We start from the raw sequence: 22111 nt of genomic DNA on the forward strand, positions 1-22111 counted from the left end.
GCATTACAGCTGCTCTTCTGAATGAAGACCTCACCAGATGAGACATAACAGATAGTGTCACAGGTTTACAGTGCTATAGAGGAGCCAGAAGATCGCAGCGCCTGATTTCTCCTACTCTTGCACTGATTAGAAATACTTCACCTTCATATTATATGGTGCAGGATTCCTTTAGCAGTGCAGGGGTTAATCTGCTCAGTTGAGAGCTCTTGGAAATTTTCCTGCAATAAGGTTCTCAACTGTTCGCTGTTAGCCACTCCAAACTCCTATATAATCTGGGCACTGGCTAGCACTCATTACCAGAGTAGCTTATGATGCATGGTTAGGTGATCGTGGTTTGTGGTGGTTGTTTGAGAAGGCGTTTGGTGGATTTATCTGAGACTGTTGCTAGGTTTTGGGTGTATGTTAATTCCCCTTCTCTAACTTTGGTATTACCCCGTCATCCACTCCCCAGTGTTTACCTCTGTTGTTTGTGTAAGTATATTTGTATGATTGGTATTTTCCTTTATCCCTGTTGGTATTACCTTGTTAGTCTGGTTGGTGTAATACGGCACACTACTACTCTCCACTTTCCTGGGTGGGGGAAAGGGTACAGACTAAGGGCGGATTAAGGAGCTGAGGCACGGCACGGGGCTCCGGTGTCTCCACCATCAGAAGCAATCCAGGGAACAGAGCGAGCTAGAGCGCTCCTAGCATTAAGGACATGGAAGGGGCTCCTGGTCCCGGGACACCCGACTACAGAGTCGGGAAAGGTATCCTGGGTTATTACTTGAGTAGGGCCTGAAGGTGCGGGCAAGAGAGAAGAAATGCTCCACCACTTCATGAATTAACATAACACTGTGGAGTGTTCCTCCCACTTACAGCATGATTTATTAGTCCTATATTTTCTCAGTAACCCAATGAAGTATGATGTTAACAATCGGGATGAGCTACTAATGTCACACAAAATAATTACATGACAGCGGTTGGACAATCGGACATGACCACACATTGCTACATTCATGTAGTTTCTTAACAGGAGACATATTGTACAGTTAGATCTATTTTTACTTTTGATGGATTAGCCTAATATATAAAGTTATTTTACATTGCTATTTTAGCTTCTAAATAATGAGATTTAAATCCCAGAAGTCCCATAAGTTTTGCATAAATTCTGCCAGGTTTCTGTGGCTCACAGATAAACAAGTGCGCACATGCAAATCTTGGACAGCTCTGTCCCCAAATTGCTGCTTCTTGTACATTATCAACTGTCACCAAATGTCTGTCTCCATTTCCTAGGGAAGTCATCGTTTCATCTCATTCTTGTCACCTGATTTCACAGCATGTTGATTTACACGTTCAGTCCCAAATTACTCAGATATCACATTACACCTGAGACACTTTTCATTTTTCTGTTACGTGACACTGACACTTCTCTTGTTATGCAAGCTAGAATCAGATTATAAACTAACGTGCCGAAGATCAGAAGATCAGTCAAATTTTCACTTAAAGTTTCTCAAAGAAAATAGCGAGTAATAGCTCAAATAAATAGGGCTATGCAAAGAGGAAATGAAGGTCCTTTCTTTACAAGAGCACCGCGAGGGTCCAGCAATCATTTTACCTTCATTTAGGTAAAGGTACTGTCACACTTAGCGATGCACCAGCGATCCCGACCAGCGATATGATGCGGTCAGGATCGCTGGTGCATCGCTAAGTGGTCGCTAGTGAGCTGCCACACAGGCAGATCTCACCAGCGACATCGCAGGGGTCGGGGGTCGCTACTTACCTGTCAGACAAGGCGATCCTGACGTCCTCCCGCCCGCATCCACGCGTCGCTCGTCGTCACAGCAGGAAGCTGACGACGAGAAACGGTCCAGGACGTTCTCGCGCGATCAGCGATAACCAGCAGGGGAGCGGTCGGAGGTAAGTATCAGACATAGCGATATTGCTAGCAATATCGCTATAACGTCACAAAAACCAGTGACGTTATAGCGATATTGCTAGCAATATCGCTTAGTGTGACAGGCCCATAAGAAAGATTGGGTGAACCTAAGATCAACTGTTACCTACCTTATTCCACTGACTGTGAAGATGGGGTGCACTGTGCAGGTTTCCAGTAAAGGCCCAAAATGAGCCATCACCCCATTATCTGCATTCCACAGGCCTCATAAGAGCTCCAAGCACAACTGCTATCTGCATGGACGTTTCCTGAATCCTTAACTTTTAAGCCAGAATTGCATGCGTGATTACTGAACCTGTCAGCAGGATTTGCCCCTTTAAGCTAATAACTGCTAGACTCACCAGGTGGATCCTCCAAACCTAAGGTTTGGGTGGGTACCCAGAACATCGGTGTCCATGCAGCCGAGGAACTGGAGATTACAGGCAAGTAGGCAGGATGTAAGAAGCCAGAGGAAGGAGGAAGACATCCAGGAAACCGCAGGCATGCAGTAGACATCCAGAAAACCACAGGCTAGCTGGCAGGATGCTGGAAACCACTGGCAGGTGAAGACTTCCAGGAGACTACAAGCAAGCAGGTAGGAAAGGTCCAGGCATGCAAGTGGGAGGCGTGCAAGCAAGGCAAGCAAGTGGGAGGCGTGCAAGCAAGGCAAGCAAGTGGGAGGCGTGAGGGAGACCTCTGGCAAGCAAGCAGGAGACGTCAAGGAGACTGCAGGCAAGCAAACGAGAGAAGTCCAGGAGACCACAGGCAAGCAGGCAGGAGACTGCAGGCAGGCAAGTGAGATGCTGGAAGCTGCTGGCAAATAGGAGACATCTAAGAGACCATAGGAAAGCAGGTGGGAGACATCCAAGGGACCGGCAGGTAGGCAAGCGGGAAACATCCAGGAGACTTCAGACAGCAGCTGAGCAGGACAAAGTGTGTAGAGGAACTCAAAGTCTAGCAACACTGAAGTCTTAATTACAAGAAACAGGTGTGTGTCTTGGTGAGCCTTATATAGGCCCGGGCGGATGCTCACATGGGATCATGCCAGGCCATCTGCAAAGCCTAACATGGAGCACAACAGAGTCTAGCGGACCAGGGTGAGGGAAGCAAAGAACAGATCCAGGACAGGTGTGCAGCAATAACACTTTCCCCTCGCTACTCCTCCGCTTCTCCCCTCTGCAAATCTCTTCATTGGCTTCCGTTTCCTCAGCGTATCCAGTTCAAGTTACTAATACTGACCTTCAAGGCCATCTATAACCTGTCTCCTCCATAGATCTCTGAACTAATCTCCCGATACCTTCCCTCACATAATCTCCGATCCTCCCAAGACCTCCTTCTCTCCTCCACACTTATTCGTTCCTCACCCAACCGCCTCCAAGACTTCTCCCGAATATCCCCCATCCTCTGGAATTCCTTGCCCCAACACGTCTGACTATCAACCACATTCGGATCCTTCAGACGGAACCTGAAAACCCACCTCTTCAAGAAAGCCTACAGCCTGCAATGACCCCGCTACCTCCTCACCACTACCGGAGATATCACCTCAACCAACACCAGAACTGCTGCAACCCATCAACCTACTGTCTCCTTCCCCACCATCCTGTAGCATGTAAGCCTGAAAGGGCAGGGTCCTATCCCCTCTGTATCAGGCTGTCATTGTAAGTTTATTTACTGTAAGTGATATCTGTAATTTGTATGTAACCCCTTCTCATGTGCAGCACCATGGAATCAATGTTGCTATATAAATGAATAATAATAATATATTTTCATGTTGATTCCTATCATCTTCAGCATTTATATAAAATCCCTTCATATTCCCAAATATTCCTATTTAGGTTTGTGACGTTACATATGCTGATTACAAGGACTAGTCCAAGAGGCATATGCTGAGTTTTTTATAGACTCTTTCCTCCAGATGATATTACTCCCACAGAGGTGAAACTGATGTCCCAGCCAGGCCCTCTCTGTGGTCTTAATCCAGACTTGATTTCAGGCATGCGCCTTGTTCTTCTCCCTATATGCCTCTACTTGCATGGACGCTGTGTGAAAGTCCCAGGGCATGGCCGAATACACATTGGTTACTGCGCATGTGCCCTTTAGAGTATAGAGAGGATATGGAGCGGGCTTGGCTGGGACATCAGTCACACTTGGGTGGGCGAGTTCTCTGCAGAAAGGGAGAAATTATGTATCACTTATAAAGGACTAGTCCTTTTAATTAGCATACCTGGCACTAGAAAATTAAATAGCGAATTTTACCAAAATACAGACCTTCATAGGAATCAATATTAAAAGACACATGTTGCACTATTATTAGCTCGTATGGGTAAATCCTGCTAACAAGTTCAACTATCCATGAAGGAGCTAATTGGTAAATGTGCTTATAGGAGTATTTTCAAGTTTGGCAGTTATCCTCAATCTATAAGTAAGGGGATAAATTCCCAATCTGATCACTCCTGAGAACTGGAGATCTGCAGAGCAACGCGTGATTGGAATGGAGGTTGATTACAAGCATTGCAGCTCCATTCATTCTTCATGGAAGTGTCGAATACCACCCGAGCTCAATGCTGTGGTATCTCTGGTGATCACATTTTGTGATTTTTACACAAGCAAAAATTTCTCAGGTATATAATTTCCTGCCACCAAGATACTGTTGGCCTTTCTTGAGGTCCGTGTCTGGAGAGAAAATATTTGTCCATAAAATGAACCCTGCGTTGAGTAGGCGCTTATGGCATACCTTCAAGTTTTCACGTCCAGTTGGGTGAAGTTCTGGGCCCCAATACAAAATTGGAAACAGGAATTCATTTTCTAGGATCCATTTATAATGTAATACCAAGCCTATGGTTCTCTCAGGCACCAGGGCCAAGGCGAGACTGCTAAATCTGCATCCCTTATAGCTACGCCCCTGTGTGAACCATTACCGTAAATGTCTTATGACACTTTTAAGATTCTTCTGACATCGGTATCTGGACTCGCTGAAAACCAAGATGCAGAAGCAGCGAACACCAAATTCATCACTGACTGTATATCCTGCTTATGTATTGAAAACATACAGAGGCTTTAAAATACCAATGATAAATTCTCAACTGTAAAATGCTAAGTGACATCTCATATTATTCTACAGCAGCACATTTATCTGCCTTTAAAATAAATGTCAATATCCAGACAGGTGAGTATTGATGTCTGGAAGAGGCAGGAAACATTAGGCCTTTGCTAGACAAACAATTCTTGGGGAAAAATCAAAGTCAGGTGCCTTAGACATTACACACCAAGGTTATAGAGATAATGAAACGTCACCGAGATTCTGCGAAGAGTGATAGGGCGGTCTGTAGCTGGGGACATGGATCCATTCCCAATGTGCTGAGCTTGGAGGATCATAGGGTTATAATTCTTCTGAAATTAACCTGTCCCCAGCTAGAGAGAGAACGCCGGGCCCAGCACAGCATTAACACAAATAGATATCACTGCGGCCGAGAAAGACTTATCAGTAAATTGGAAATCAAATTGCCAGATAACTTTTCACACGGCAACCCACTAAGATCTAACATGAGAAATATTTCATCAGGTAATGGGATTCTAATTAAAAAGTTGTAAAAGGGTCATCACAATTAAACGATACGTCTCATGGAAACAGATAGCAAGCATGGCACTTTACTCTTTCAGGGTGATGATTTGATTACTCATATTCATATACATAGTACATTATTCACTATAGTTGAGCACTGCCTTAGTCTGACTTCCAGTATCGTCCCCCATGGCGCTTGGCAGTCTTCACTTCTGCTGCTGGCATCCACATGACATTGCAAGGCTTACTAAACCTCAGGATTGCCTTGGATACTGGGCCAAGGAAGAAGAAGTGAAAACTGCCCTGCTCGGTGACTGCACTGGACACCTAACCATGCCAGTGCAAATCTTTGTGGTTAAAGGGGTGCTCCAAGGATGACATAAAATGGAGTTCCTGATATAACTAAAAAAATTGCCAGTCCTAGTCATGTGTCAGGATGGGTGGCAGACTGAAGACATACAGCTCCAGAGATCTGTGTCTCAACTGACAAGAGCTGTATCACATATACTTCAGTCAGAGTCTAAATAAGAAATAGGTAAGGGATCATTGAAACCACTAGGGGTAAGTAGTAAAGTAGCAGTATGTGGTTATATAAAACTTAGCTATTAATCAAAAATTCAAATATAAAACCATACAGTAGTCCAGCTGGACTGAAAGTGCAGAAACAGTGCACACACAAAAATACAAACTAAATCATATATTAACATACATTTGTATCATATCACTAGTACTGACCAACATATAGGACTAGAAATCCTGGCACCATGCAATTAGTGACATCATGTAAATAATATGATCATAGATCTAAATGTACGTGTCAGATAGTCATATGTCATTTGCCTATTGCTGGTGATTCACAGCAACCTTAAATATTGACATATGATCTGACTTATAGGTCATGCACATATCCCCATTCCTTAATGAGAGCGTGAATCATGCAAGACAAAAAAGGAACACTCTCACAAGGTTAGATGAACAGGACTGCCAGGGTAATCCATCAAGTAAAGATAGGGGGTGTAAGACATAATCAGATGCACTGCTCTAATGCATTTCCATTATAAAATTCTTCAGGGGAGTCTAATACATGAAGATGGGGCAAGGCCCACCATAATGTTACCAGCAGATCGCTGGTTGGTGAAGCGCACTGCACAGTGGTCTCAGGATACAAAACCAGCGGTTTCCTGATGCCATTATGGTGTGAGAAGCTGCACCTACACTATACTGTGTGTTGGAGGGAGCTGCACTATACTGTGTGTGTGTGGGAGCTGCACTATACTGTTGGGGGGAGTTGCAATATACTGTGTATTGGGGAGCTGCACCTACACTGTATTATGTGTGGGGGGGAGCTGCACTGTACTGGGTGTTGGGGGGAGCTGCACTATACTGTGTGTTGGGGAACTGCACTATACTGTGTGTTGAGGGAGCTGCACTATACTGTGTGTTGGGGGAGCTGAACTATACTGTGTGGGGGAACTGCACTATACTGTGTGTGTGTGGGGGGAGATGCATTTTACTATGTGTAGGGAGAGCAGCACTATACTGTGTGTGGGAGGGAGCTGCACTATACTATGTATGTGTGGGGGGAGCTGCATTATACTGTGTGTGTGGGGGAGAGCTGCACTATACTGTGTGTGGGAGGGAGCTGCACTATACAATGTGTGGGGGGAGCTCCAAGTTATTTAAATATTTGAATAAATATAGTTGGCTAATGTTTAAGGTAATAATTTTATACGACCCCCGAACACTATTACAATATTCCAAATGGCCCTTGTCAGAAAAAAGGTTCCCCACCCCTGTGCTAGAGGGTCTGCCCTCACCTGTGGTTCTTGGACTTACTGGGCTCACTCTGCACAATTCTGTGGTAGACTGACAGACTCAGGAAGTGGTAAAGTGGAGTGAGTATTGTCAAGGACACTGCTTGGGTACTCGACCTACTAGGGTGGATACCCAGTCTGTGCCAAAATGCCTGTCTGATTTTGGGGATGTGTTCTCGGAGCAGGGGTGCCAAGAACTTCCTCCCCATCGTCCTTATGACTGCGCCGTTAGGCTATGTACCTGTGCTGTTCCGTCTAAGTTATGATTATATAGTTTCATGGATTGTGTTATATTACCATTCTTTGTATAAGTCTTGCATTTGGTCTGCTGCCACCTGCTGTCCTTTTTCTGTATGGCAGCCTGCAGCTAATTAATTCTAGTACATGCCTTCCACTTCCGGGTCAGATCACGCCTTCTCTTCCTGCTTGCAGCCATTCTTAGTTTCACTTTCACCTGGGAGAGACATCTTGCACCGAGCTGTGAAAGGCATCAGTTTTTCGACCACATTTGCTGCACAAGTGCTGCACAACTTGCTTCACAATTTGCTGTATCACCTTGGTTGTTGCATCTGCATGTCTGGAGAACCTACTGCATTACCAATCATATGCTGAATGTCCATATTTCCAAATAAACAAGTCTGGATTTCACAATCCCTGGTGTGTATTATCTCTCCGGATGCAAAACAGCAACATGGTCCTGTCTGCTCTGCATTGAAGGAACGGAAGGTAGGAATCTCTCCCAGCCCCAATCATTCACCTCATGTGGGGACAGAACAGTCGAAAAACTGCCTTGAAGCTCGGCAAAAAATCACCCTTATATCCCAACCCATCTACCTGCTGACATACTGCAGCCCTGCCCTGCTAAGAAACTCTGCAGTGTCACCCCAGACCGCATTGTGCATAGAGACTCTCTGTATATTATACCACATTGCTGCAGATTGTCAGGCTGCAAAACCCCACAATTCTCTAAAAACACATTGGGAATCTTATCAGGACGTCTTAACTAAGCTGCACTTCGATTTCCAGCCCCCAATTCAAAAGTTCAGTTTCTTAAAGAGACAGCGCACTTTAAATCAAAATGGCTGAAAAGGACTCTGCATTGTCTCCCACTGCTGAAACAGAGCAAATACAACCTGATACTGCCCATTATGAAGAGAGGGATACAGAGCCAGCTTTACAAACAGATCAAGACTCATGACCAAAACGCTCTGTCAAACCAACCATAAAGGCTGTCGAAAACTATCACAATACGAAGGATGAGTTCAATGACAACCTGGTCGACCTATGGGAACGAGTCACCTCCCTCATGTCAAGCATCCAACGCCACAAAAATGATTCAGCGAGTCTACAGGACACTATAAAACGGCTAGACATGGCCCACGGAAGATACAAGAGACTGTTCGCAAGGTACGTTGCCTTCCTTAAAGACTAATATTGATAAAGCCTCATCAGAATTAAGCAAAGTGGATTCCACAGAAAGAGAAAGGGACGCCGCCATGGAAGACGCTAAACATAAAGCGGAGCTCCGTATTGCTCATCTGCAAGAATCAAGATCCCACAGGTCAGGCTCATCCAGACACTCTTCTCGGTCATACAAATCATCCTGCTCAAGGACTTCAATCCTCAGCGACAGAATCCTAGAGGCCCATTTAAACGCAGACGCTCCTACACAGAAAAGCAGAAGCAGAGGCAGAAACCAAGAAAGCAGAGGCAGAAGCCAAGAAGGCAGAGGCAGAAAGCAAGAAAGCAGAAGCAGAGGCAGAAGCCAAGAAAGCGAAAGCAGATGCAGAGGCCTAAGCAACTATCCTTCAAATAGAAGCAGAGGCTCGGGCAAAGATTCTTCAAATAGAAATGGAGGAAAAAATCGCATTAGCTGAAGTAAAAATACTCGAGCAAGCATTGATGCAAAACCTCAACCCGACTTGCCTACCACCACTGGAAGAAGAGGACCCAGCTGTCCATATCAGTGATTACGTGCAAAAACAGATATCAGCAGCACACACCTTCTCCAGCAACGTTCAACCCAACAATGTGGAAACGTCCAAGTCAGCCCAACTTATCGTGCCAGTGTTACCCACAGCATCTGCAGAGACCCAAGACCAACGCCATAATGTGTCCCCTCAGGAGCAGCAATCATCACAAGACGACCACAAGACGCATTCCATTCCAGTTCAAGCCGCAGTCATCGAAATCTCCAGAGGTTAAACCACAGCTCAACCCTGCAGCAACATCATTCTACTCGGGAACAATTCACCTTTCCATGCCACACAGCTTATACTGTAATCCCGAGGGGCAACACAAGCTAACACGGTAACAAGGAGTGAAGCATCAGACATGTCCGAGTTTGCCAGGTTTATGGTGAGCAAAGATCTAATCAACACCAGCCTCTCAAAAGTTTGACGACTGTGCAGAGAACTACAGAGCCTGGAAGGCAACCTTCAAGTCCACTATTGCTGACCTCAACCTATCCGCAGAACAGGAGCTCAACCTCATGGTAAAATGGTTGGGTCCTGACTCCACAAACCATATCAAGAGTCTTCGGACCGTCTATGTGGGACAAGCTGAAGTAGGTCTCGCTGCTGCCTGGCTGAGACTCGAAAGAACCTATGGCAGCGCTGAAGCCATAGAAAAGTCCCTATTGAAGAGACTGCAGAACGTTCCAAGGATCAACCTTAAGGAAGCCCACAAGGTTCTGGACTTAAGTGATCTGCTTATGGAGCTGGAACTTGCAAAAAGAGACCCTCGTCTGTCTGGATTGTGCTACCTGGACACCGCCCATGGGGTGAACCCAATCGTCTCAAAGCTGCCACATAGTCTGCAAGAGAAGTGGGCAGTATGCGTTTCCAGGTGCAAAAGGTCACATGATGTCACCTTTCCTCCATTCACTCAGTTCTGTAAGTTCGTTGACGAACAAGCCCAAATGAGGAATGACCCTAGCCTAGACTTCCTGGAGTCTAACACTGCAGCTCCAGCAACACCCTCATCAAGGTATGAAAGCGTCACACATAGGCGCAAGGATTTGAGGAGCAGTGTGTCAGAAAGACTAACCTGCCACCACCTGCGGTACCTGCTGATCTCCTCTTCCCACAATCGCATACAAGATTTCTCTCGCGCATCACCCCTACTCTGGAACTCTCTACCACAACATATCAGACTCTCACCTACCATCGAAACCTTCAAAAAGAGCCTGAAGACCCACCTCTTCCGACAAGCCTATAACCTGCAGTAACCACCGATCGACCAAACCGCTGCACGACCAGCTCTACCCTCGCCTACTGTATTATCACCCATCCCTTGAAGATTGTGAGCCCTCGCGGGCAGGGTCCTCTCTCCTCCTGTACCAGTTATGACTTGTATTGTTTAAGATTATTGTACTTGTTTTTATGTATACCCCCCTCACATGTAAAGCGCCATGGAATAAATGGCGCTATAACAATAAATAATAATAATAATAATAATAAGCAGTACACTGTTCCATCGAGGGATAAATCTTTCAATCCTGAGTGTCCCATTCACAAAAAAACACACTCATTGAACAGATTTAGAGGCTTCAGGTCCAAAACCATGCAGGAGCGCAAGAAAATCCTCAGTGAACTTGGGGTATGTTTCAAGTGCTGCGCCTCATTAGAACACATGGACAAGGACTGTAATTCTGCCATTAAGTGTGAAGAGTGTCATAGTGACAAACACCCATCAGCTTTGCATCCAACCTCAGCCACCAGCGAACCAGCAGTCGCAGTTATCTCTATTCCGGCTACAAGCCATGGCGGGGAGCCACAGAATAACGCCAAGTCTACCACGGCTGTCTCCTGCTCATGCTCAGAGGTATGTGGGGAGAGCCAAAGTGATAAATTCTGTGCCAGGATATGCCTAATCAGAGTTTATCCAGAAGGGCAACCAGAGAAGGCAGTAAAAATGTATGCCATCATTGATGATCAGAGCAATCGATCCCTAGCTGGACCTAAGTTATTTGAAGCCTTTGGAATCAAGGGACCAGCAACGCCCTATACTCTGAATACTTGCTCAGGTCGTATAGAGACTTGCGGCAGGAAGGAACAAGGTTTCATTGCATCTCCTGTCAACAGAGGCGTAGAAATACCCCTACCTACGCTAATTGAATGTGATCAAATACCCAACCAAAGGGATGCGATCCCTACCCCGGAAGCTGTGTTCCACCAACCACACCTAAGGTACCTAGTCAGCGTTATCCCACCTATGGACACAGATGCTGAAATCCTACTTCTGCTCGGCAGAGACAATTTAAGGATACATAAGGTCCGCCAACAGTGCAATGGTCCTGACTATGCCCCCTACGCACAGAGACTCGACTTGGGGTGGGTAATCTTAGGAAATGTGTGCTTGTACCGAACAACAGTCGATTCCTTTAAGACCTACGTACACCGAGACGGACGAACTACTTTCTGCAAACCATGCCCTCATCACTATGAGGTGAAAGAGAAGCCTCCAGATCCCGTACAGCTGCCTGATGTCATTCCTTCTCCCTCTGCAGATGACTTAGGAAGATCAGTGTTTCATACAACTCAGGATGACAACAAGGTAGCCCCATCAATGGAAGACAAGGAATTTGTCAGGATATTGGACAATGAGTTCCTTAAGGACGAGACTAATCGCTGGGTTTTTCCCCTACCCTTCCGAGCTACCACTGTTAGACTCCCGAACAATCGTGAACAAGCCTTGACCAGATTCAACTCTCTCCAGCGCACACTAAGCAACAAACCGGAGATGAAAGAACATATTGTCACCTTTATGAGCAAGATATTCCGGAATAACCATGCGGAGCCAGCGCCTCCCTTAAAGGAAAACGAGGAGTGCTGGTACCTACCCTCATTCGGAGTATATCACCCACGGAAACCTAAGCAAATTAGAGTTGTCTTTGATTCAAGCGCCAAACACCAAGGTGTATCTCTCAACGATGTCCTCCTCACGGGTCCTAATCTTACAAATAACCTAGTAGGAGTGTTGATGAGGTTCCGGAAAGAGCCCATTGCCATCACCGCCAACATTGAACAGATGTTCCACTGTTTCATAGTCAGAGAGGACCATAGGAATTTCCTCAGATTCCTGTGGTACAAGGACAATGACCCCAGCAAAGAGATGGTGGAGTATTGCATGAGGGTGCACGTATTCGGGAGCAGCCCTTCCCCCGCAGTGGCAACCTATGGCCTGCGGAGAACCGCACAAGAAGGAGAGTCCGAATATGGAATAGACCCCAGAGACTTTGTAGAGAAAGACTTCTACGTAGATGATGGACTAAAATCTTTACCCACAGAAGAAGCCGGGATCGACCTACTCAAGAGGGCTCAAGGTATGCTGTACCGAGCTAAGCTTAGATTGCACAAAATTGCTTCAAACAGCCCAGTTGTCATGAGAGCCTTTGAGTCAAGTGACTATGCACCAGGATTCAAGGACATAGACCTGGGATCAGACTGTCCGCCTGTGCGGAAAAGCTTAGGCTTGAGGTGGAACCTGTCAGTCAACACCTTCAGTTTCCAAATCAGCTGTGCAGACAAACAATTCACTAAACGTTGTGTCCTGTCAGTGGTCAATAGCTTATATGACCCACTGGGGTTCGTAGCACCAATAACCATACAAGGTAAATCCCTTCGGAGACAGCTTTCTGAATCCGTCAAGGACTGGGATGCCCCACTCCCTCCTGATAAGGAACCAAAATGGGAAACCTGGAAGCAGTCCTTGTGTGCCTTGCATGAGGTCCACATTCCGAGATGCTACGCCAAAACCTCACTTGCTGCTAGCACTAGGACGGAACTCCATGTGTTCTCAGACGCATCCACAGATGCCATTGCAGTCGTCGCCTACTTGAAAGTGACGGGATCTGACAATCAAGATCATGTTGGGTTCGTCTTTGGCAAGGCTAAGTTGGCTCCCAAGCCTGACCACACTATTCCCAGGCTTGAACTCTGTGCAACCATGCTTGCAGTAGAACTCGGAGACTTTATACAGCACAAGCTGGACACCAACATAGACGACGTACAATACTACAATGACAGTGAGGTTGTCTTAGGTTACATCTACAACCAAACAAGGCGCTTCTACGTGTACGTCAGTAACCGCATCGAGAGAATAAGGAGGTCTTCCAAGCCTGAACAATGGCACTATATCCCATCTGAACTTAATCCAGCTGACCATGCCACTAGACCTGTGTCTATAAGGTCCTTTTCTAACTCTTCTTGGCTTTCAGGTCCTAAGTTTCTGTTGGAACAGAAGGGAAGTGAATGTGTCCAGGAAGTCATCAGCATTCAGGATCCGGATGGCGATCTAGAAGTCCGCTCCGAGGTCAGTGCTTTGGCCACAAACACTAAACCAACCTCCAGCCTCAGTTGCCAGCGCTTCAAACTCTTCTCCAATTGGATGAAACTTGTCAAGACTATAACAAGGTTAGTCCACATTGCGAGATCTTATTGCGACTTACGTGGAGACAAAGACTGTCACGGTTGGCACATCTGCCATAAGCCACTCTCTACCAATTGAGGACATTCCGGTAGGATGAACCATGAACAGAACACTGCCTTAGTACTTTGTCCATTGGATTAACGTTGGGTCGGAGACAGTTTGGCCTAATGCGGCTTCTCCGATCCAAAAATGGGTATCTTTGGATCGTCTCAGGAACTGTCATCTACCTCGTTTTGAAGTTATTATTGCATTGCATGCATATTTGTGTTTGTTTTCCAGGTTATTGAACTTTATTTAAAAAAAAAAAAACATTAATATAGTGAAATCCCTTATGGAATTTCAGACGGGAAGTGTGCTGTTCCGTCTAAGTTATGATTATATGGTTTCATGGATTGTGTTATACTACCATTCTTTGTATAAGTCTTGCATTTGGTCTGCTGCCATTTTCTGTCCTTTTTCTGTATGGCAGCCTGCAGCTAATTCTAGTACATGCCTTCCACTTCCGGGTCAGATCACGCCTTCTCTTCCTGCTTGCAGCCATTCTTAGTTTCACTTTCACCTGGGAGAGACATCTTGCACCGAGCTGTGAAAGGCATCAGTTTTTCAACCACATTTGCTGCACAAGTGCTGCACAACTTGCTTCACAATTTGCTGTATCACCTTGGTTGTTACATCTGCACGTCTGGAGAACCTGCTGCATTACCAATCATATGCTGTACGTCCAGATTTCCAAATAAACAAGTCTGGACTTCACAATCCCTGGTGTGTATTATCTCGCAAAACAGCAACATGGTCCTGTCTGCTCTGCATTGAGGAAACGGAAGGTAGGAATCTCTCCCAGCCCCAATCAACTACACCTCCATTTGCCTCATGTGGGGACAGAACAGTACCCACGTGCGGATTTTTCGCGGAATTTTCCGCAGCAATTCCACAACTCCCTGAAATGAAAAATCCACATGCTGATTGAAAGGTTGGTCACACTCGTCAAACATAGTGTTTGACAAGTGTGACCAATTACTATTGATGCTGCCTATGCAGCATCAGTAGTAAAAAGATATAATGCTAAAAATACTAAAAAAAAATAAAAAATCGGGATATTCTCGCAGCCTTCCCGGTCCTCGCGATGCTCCCGGCAGCTCCCGGTCCTAGCAATGCTTTGCGACAATGACCTCTGATGACGTACCGGTCTCGCGAGACCACTACGTCATCACAGATCATTGTCGCGCAAGGCATCGCTGGGAATGGGAGCTGCCGGGAGCATCGCTGAGGCCTGGGGACACCAGAAGGTGAGAATATCAACGATTTTTTATTTTAATTCTTTATTTAACCAGGGATATGGTACCCAGGGCCTGGAGGACAGTCTCCTCTCCTCCAGACCCTGGGTACCATCCGCACATTTTCCGCAAAAAGAATGAGCCTGCTGCGTATTTTTCCATGGTGCGATTTAGTCGTGGAAAACTAAGCAGCATTAGCAAAGCATGTGTGGAATGCCATTGAATTCAAAGGCTTGCTTATTTTATGCGTTTTCGCGGTGAAAAAACGCATAAAGTCTGCAAAAAATCCACACGTGGGTACATAGCCTTAATCTTTTTCCTGGTGCCAAGCTGCCAAAGAGCAAACTGTATAAAGTCTCTGGTCCAGAAAGGCAAGCCACAAAGGACTATATCGTGGAAAGTCTGGAAAAGGGTCATATCAGACCATCCTCATCCCCCATTGTCACAGAAAAGATGAGGGTTTACGCCCATACCAAGATTTCCGCAAACTCATTATGATCACGGTCTGGGATCCATATCCGCTCCCTCTCATCCCGGTGTAACAGGCCAGATTAACCCCCCTGCCCAGAATATACCCGGGGTTAAAGTGACCTAGGCCAAATTATACCCCTCCAGGTCAGAATATACCCCAGCTGCTGTAGATGAGATTTTTCACGCTTTTAAGAATCATTGAGTGATATACTTAATAACGGGCCCCAGTCAGTGCACATGGGTCCCAGGCAGCGCACAGGATGGCAGAGACAGTGCACAGGGACCCAGGATGCACACAGGTGCCCCAGGCAGCACACGGGGCCCCAGGCAGCGCACAGGAGCTCAGGCAGCACACAGGTGCACCAGGCAGCGCACAGGTGCACCAGGCAGCGCACAGGGGCCCAGGCAGCGCACAGGGTCCCAAGCAGCGCACAGGGGCAGAGACAGCGCACAGGGACCCAGGCTGCACACAGGTGCCCCAGGCAGCACACGGGGCCCCAGGCAGCGCACAGGAGCTCAGGCAGCACACAGGTGCACCAGGCAGCGCACAGGGGCCCAGGCAGCGCACAGGGTCCCAAGCAGCGCACAGGGGCAGAGACAGCGCACAGGGACCCAGGCTGCACACAGGTGCCCCAGGCAGCACACGGGGACCCAGGCAGCGCACAGGGGCCAAGGCAGCGCACAGGGGTACAGAGACAGTGCATGGGTCCCCAGACAGCGCACAGGGGCCCAGGCAGCACACCGGTGCACCAGGCTGCACATGGGGCCCCAGGCAGCGCACAAGGGCCCAGGCAGCCCATAGGGACCCAGGCAGCAAACGGGACCCCAGACAGCACACAGGGGGCAGAGACAGCACGCAATGGGGAATAGACAGAAAGCAGGGCCCCTGTGCGCTGTCTGGGACCCCCTGTGTGCTGTTTGGGACCCCCTGTATGATGTCTGTGGCCCCATTCTTGAGTATATCACTCAATCCTGTATGATGTTTGGGGTCCTTGTGCGATGTGTGATGTCTGGGGTCCCTTTGCAATAATCAATGTCTGGGGCCCTTGTGCGATGTTTTGGGCCCCTCTGCAATGTCTGGGGCCCCTGTGCGATGCCTGGGGTCCTGTGCGCTGCTTGGTGCCCCTGTGTGCTGCTTGGGGCCCCATGTGTGCTGCCTAGGACCCCGTTCGCTGTCTCTGCCTCCCGTGTACTGCCTGGGACCCCTGTGTGCTGCCTGGGGCCCTGTGAGCTGCCAGGGGCCCCTGTGTTCTGCTTGGGGCACTTGTGTTCTGCCTGAGGCCCTGTGTGCTTCCTGGGACCCCCGTGTGCTGCCTGGGACACCGTTCGCTGTCTCTGCCCCCCGTGTGCTGCCTATGGCCCCGTTCGCTGTCTCTGCACCCCGTGTGCTGCCTGGGGCCCCGTTATTGAGTATATCACTCAATGGTTCTCAAAAGCCTGAAAAATCTGATCTACAGCAGCTGGGGTATATTCTGGCCCAGAGGGGTATAAACCGGCCTAGGCCAATTTATACCCCGGGGTATAGTTTGGCCTAGGCGAGAATATACCCGGGATATAATCTGGCCTAGGCCACTTTAACCCCGGGTATATTCTGGGCGGGGGGTTAATCTGGCCTGTTACACCGGACCTCTTTAATCAGATTGTAGGAGTAAAATGGTTTTCAAAACTGGACCTCAGGGGGGCGTATAATCTCATTCGCAAGGAAGAGGTGGATGAGTGATAAACAGCATTCAGTACGCCTGAGGGACACTATGAGAACGTGGTGATGCCTTTTGGGTTGACGAACGTGCCCTCTATTTTTCAGCACTTTGTAAATTACATCTTTAGTCACCAGGTAGGCAGATTTGTGGTAAACTCTCTGGATGACATATTCATTTATTCACCTGACCATGAGTGACATCAGGTACATGTAAGGCAGGTCTTGCATATACTCAGAGACAACAAATTCTATGTCAAACCCGAGAAATGTATGTTCTCGATTGAGGAGATCCCTTTCTTGTCATCCCCGGTTTTCACATGAATCCGACCAAAGTACGGGTGATATTGGATTAGGATTGTCTTGAGGATTTGAACGTGTTAGAAAGATTTTTAGGTTTTGCCAACTACTACCTTAAGTTCATCAAAAAATTTTGGTAGTAGAAAAACCTCTAATAGATATGACTAGGAAGGGGGCGGACCTTTCCAAGTAGACCAGTCGGGCCAGGGAGGCATTTGATACTTTGAAGAGGTGTTTTTCATCTGTGCCTGTTTCGTCAGGGAAATTGTAAAACTACATGGGATTCCGACCAATATTGTTTCTGACCAGGGGGTACAGTTTGCTTCCAAGTTTAGGAGGGCATTTTGCACCCATCTGAGGATCCATCTGTCATTTCCTTTCACATTTCACCAGCAGTCTAATGGACAGACTGAGTGGGCTAACCAAAATCTGGAGACTTATGTTAGGTGATTTGTGTCTGAGAATCAGGAGGATTGGGTTACTTATTTACCGTTAATTAATAATAATAATCTTTATTTATATAGCGCCAACATATTCCGCAGCGCTTTACAGTTTAGCAGTTTCAAAACACAAGTCAAAAGTAACAACGTTAACAGTACAATAATTAAAGAAAAATAAGACGACCCTGCTTGTGAGAGCTTACAATCTACAATGAGGTGGGGGAGATACAAAGTACAGGTGTGTATTTGCAATGGTGTATTTACAATGATGGTCCAGCCATCTTGAGGGAGTGAGGGATGGATGGAGATAGTGAATGGGCTACTCATGCACATTTACACATAGAATGATTTTGATTAGTGAACGTGATAGGCCGCTCTGAACAAATGTGTTTTGAGGGAGCGCCTGAAACTATTCAAATTGTGGATAGTCCTAATTTCTTGGGGTAGAGCATTCCAGAGGGTTGGCGCAGCACGGGAGAAGTCTTGGAGTCGGGAGTGGGAGGTACGGATTAGTGCAGAGGTTAGTCGAAAGTCGTTTGCAGAGCACAACGGTGGGTTAGGCCGATAGACAGAAATGAGGGAAGAGATGTAGGGGGGTGCTGCACTGTGGAGAGCTTTGTGGGTGAGAACAAGTACTTTGAATTGGATCCTATAATGAATGGGCAGCCAATGTAAGGACTGGCGAAGAGCGGACGCTCTTTGGACTCCTCTTTGGTCAGACCTCATCTGGAATATTGTGTCCAGTTTTGGGCACCATATTTTAAAAAAGACATCAACAAACTGGAGCAAGTTCAGAAAAGAGCAACCAGAATGGTGACCGGTCTGCAAACCCTGTCTTATGAGGAAAGGTTGCAGGATTAGGGAATGCTTAGTTTGCAAAAGAGAAGACTCAGAGGAGACTTAATAGCTGTCTACAAATATCTAAAGGGCTGTCACATTGTAGAAGGATCAACTTTATTCTCATTTGCACAAGGAAAGACTAGAAGCAATGGGATGAAACTGAATGGGAGGAGACACAGATTAGATATTAGAAAAAACTTTTTGACAGTTAGAGTGATCAATGAGTGGAACAAGCTGCCACGAGATGTGGTGAGTTCTCCTTCAATGGATGTCTTCAAACAGAGGCTGGACAGCCATCTGAATGGGATGATTTAGCGAATCCTGCTTTGAGCAGGGGGTTGGACCAGATGGCCCAGGAGGTCCCTTCCAACTCTGTGATTAAAAAAAAAGAGTACCGATTAGCCGAATGTGCAGTAAATAATCGTTGTCATGAATCTACTGGTAAGTAGTAGTATGGGTTCCATTCTCACTTCAGCTCATTTAATTAAAATCATTCTTTTGGATTACCTGAAGAGGAACATTTTTCATCATCTATTACGTCCGTATGGCAGGGGGTTACAAATAATTTGAGGAAGATGGGATCCAAAGATAAGAGTGTGGCTGATCGGAGTAACCTGTGTGTTGGTTACTTGTTGTGGTTGTCCTCTAGGAACATTAAGTTGAAGGTTCCATCTTGGAAACTGGGTCCCAGGTTTATCGGTCCTTATAAGATTATAGCCATCGTCAATCCCGTAGCATTCCACCTTGCTTTGCTGCCGACATTTAGGATCCATAATATATTTAATCAATCTCTCCTCAAAAAGTACATTGCATCTTCAGTACCATCACTTCTACCACCGTCTCCTGTCATTGTCAATGGTAATTTAGAGTTTCAGATTGCGAAAATCATAGATTTTCATTTAGTTCGTTGGTCGCTTCAGTTTCTGGTACATGGAGGGTGTATGGTCCTGAGGAGAGGATGTGGGTACCAGCATCTGATGTCCATACGGCCAGACTGATCTGGTCTTTTCATGTTGCACACCCCGATACACCTGGTCCTGAGGTTCCAGAGGTCCCTCGTAGAAAGAGGAATACTGTCATGGAATTACCATAACAGAGAGAAGCCAGAAGACTGCAGCGATTGCTCCCACTCCTGCGCTGTAAAGAAGCGCTTCACCTTCTTTTTAAATGGTGTTAATTTCTTTTGGCTGAACAGGGGTTAGTCTGCCATGTTGGGAGCTCTGCAAGTCTGAGCTCTTAGTTGTGCTTGGTTAGCCACTCCTATCCCTTTTATAATCTGGGTCCTGATTAAAACCCATGTCAGAGCTAGCTTTTCCTGCATGACTTGGAGGAGAGGTGTTTGTTTATATGAGAAGGAGATTGGAGGAGTTATCTGTGACTGTTGCTGGTGTGTAAGTGTAATAATTCCCTTTCCCTCTTCCTACTTTGGTTTTGCCCAATCCTCCACTCCCCGGTGCATTCCTCTGTTATATGTGAGTTAATATTTGTATGCCTGCTATTTTCAGTTACCCCTTGTTTGTGTAGCGCTGTTTGTCAGGTTGGTGTACTGTGGTGCACAACAATGCCGCTCTTCCCTGGGTGGGGGAATAGAACATACAGAGGGCTGATTCAGGAGACAAGGCAAGGGTGGTGTCCTGGGCATCTTCACCTTCAGACGTGTCCCGGGGAATAGGGCGAGCTAGGGCGCCCCCTAGTGTTAGCGACAGGGAAGGAGCCCCTGGTCCCGGGGGTCACCTGACAGTGTAGTCATGACAGAAATGTTTTTTAACTCACATAGTGCTTGGCAAGGAGATTTTTAGCCTCATCCTCCTCTTCCACCTTGTCATCCTCCTCCGTTAGTCTGTCAGCTTTATAGAAGTGCACAGTGACTGACTGCACCCAACTGGAAAACAAATGCACATTGAGGACGATGAAGCTGGAGATATCCTCCTTTATGCTCAGCAAGGAAGAGATATAATTCAAAACTTATGACACCCGTGCTCCCGGCCCCCCGATAGAATGTGTGATACAGCTTTTGTCAGTTGAGACACAGGTCTCAGGAGCTGTATGTGTTCAGTTTGCAGCCCATCCTTACAAGTGACTAGGATGGACTGCAGTTTGAACTATATCAGGGACTCCATTTTATCCCCTTCTCAAAGAACATCTTTAGTTCTATTATCTACCCATAGTAAAGTGAAGAATATTATTCCAGGTAGTAAGAATGCTAATGTCTAATTCATGCCACTACTGTCTTGATATTAAAGGACAACAACTTGCAAACCCTTTCACATGTCCTCCATTTGGTTATGTTTTGTTTTCTGTGTAGATAGTTAACCTTTAATGCAGTAAGGTCACATTATTCATGTATAATAGATCTGGGGACAACCTAGGTTAGAACCAAGTACCAGTCACAGGGATGGTTTTGAATAAGGCTGAAATTTAAAGGTTTGACCAGGATTTAATAAAAATGTCTTCTTTATTCTAAACACAGTAGTATTGCATCTCAACCTTATTGACTTCCATAGAGCTTAGCTGCAATACCAGATCGAACCTGTGAACAGGCATGGCATTATTTTAGGAAGAGGCAGTCATGTTTTTTAATCTTCTACATACCTTTAAAAACATAAATATACTAAATAAACCCACAGCTTCATCAATGTATAGAATATTTTAAACAGTTGCCAAGGATCAATTTTTGTTCTCAGGACCAAAATAATTTCCCATGGAAATTCTGCTTAATCGAAGCAAGTCACAATATGACGCTGTAAGTCCACATTTTGGAAATTTTTGGTTGATCACAATAATATACTACAAGTTTAACAATAGCAATAAATTACTGAGGAAAAAAGTTAAACATTTGCACCAAATAACATCAATGCCACAAATGCTTGTCATTGCTTGCAAAGGTGAAATAATTTGTAACCAGCTAAACATGACACTGGGGAAATGTAATATTTCTGACATGTTTGTGTTCTTTGGAAAATAACAGAAACATTAACTGTCTCCTGGTGGTGAACAATCTCATGGTATGAGATGCCACACAAGCACTGCTGAGTTGGCAGATTTGGTTCAGAATAGCTAAATGCAGATGCTTTAAAGAATTCTGGAAATACCCTGTTTCCACTTGCTCGGCTACTTGCTGTAGTTTTGATTAAATTTCTGCTGCAGATCTACAAGTTCTTTGAAGGCTGAGCTGTTCCACACCACTGACTGGCAGCTTTCTGTGTACACTTGTAAGGAGGAAGACCAGGCTGCGGGTACCTTTCCTGAGCCGGGTCCGGAACTGTCGGGGCTTTCTCCTCTCTTGTCCAGGGGAAGAAATAAGAGAACGGACAAATCTCTTGATCCGGAAGCAGGGGGCGTGGCTAAGCAGCAGCGTACAAAAGCA

The sequence above is a fragment of the Dendrobates tinctorius genome, unplaced genomic scaffold, assembly GCF_039654945.1.
Source record: "Dendrobates tinctorius isolate UK_male_01 unplaced genomic scaffold, ASM3965494v1 ptg000022l, whole genome shotgun sequence".
In the NCBI taxonomy this organism is placed as follows: Eukaryota; Metazoa; Chordata; class Amphibia; order Anura; family Dendrobatidae; genus Dendrobates; species Dendrobates tinctorius.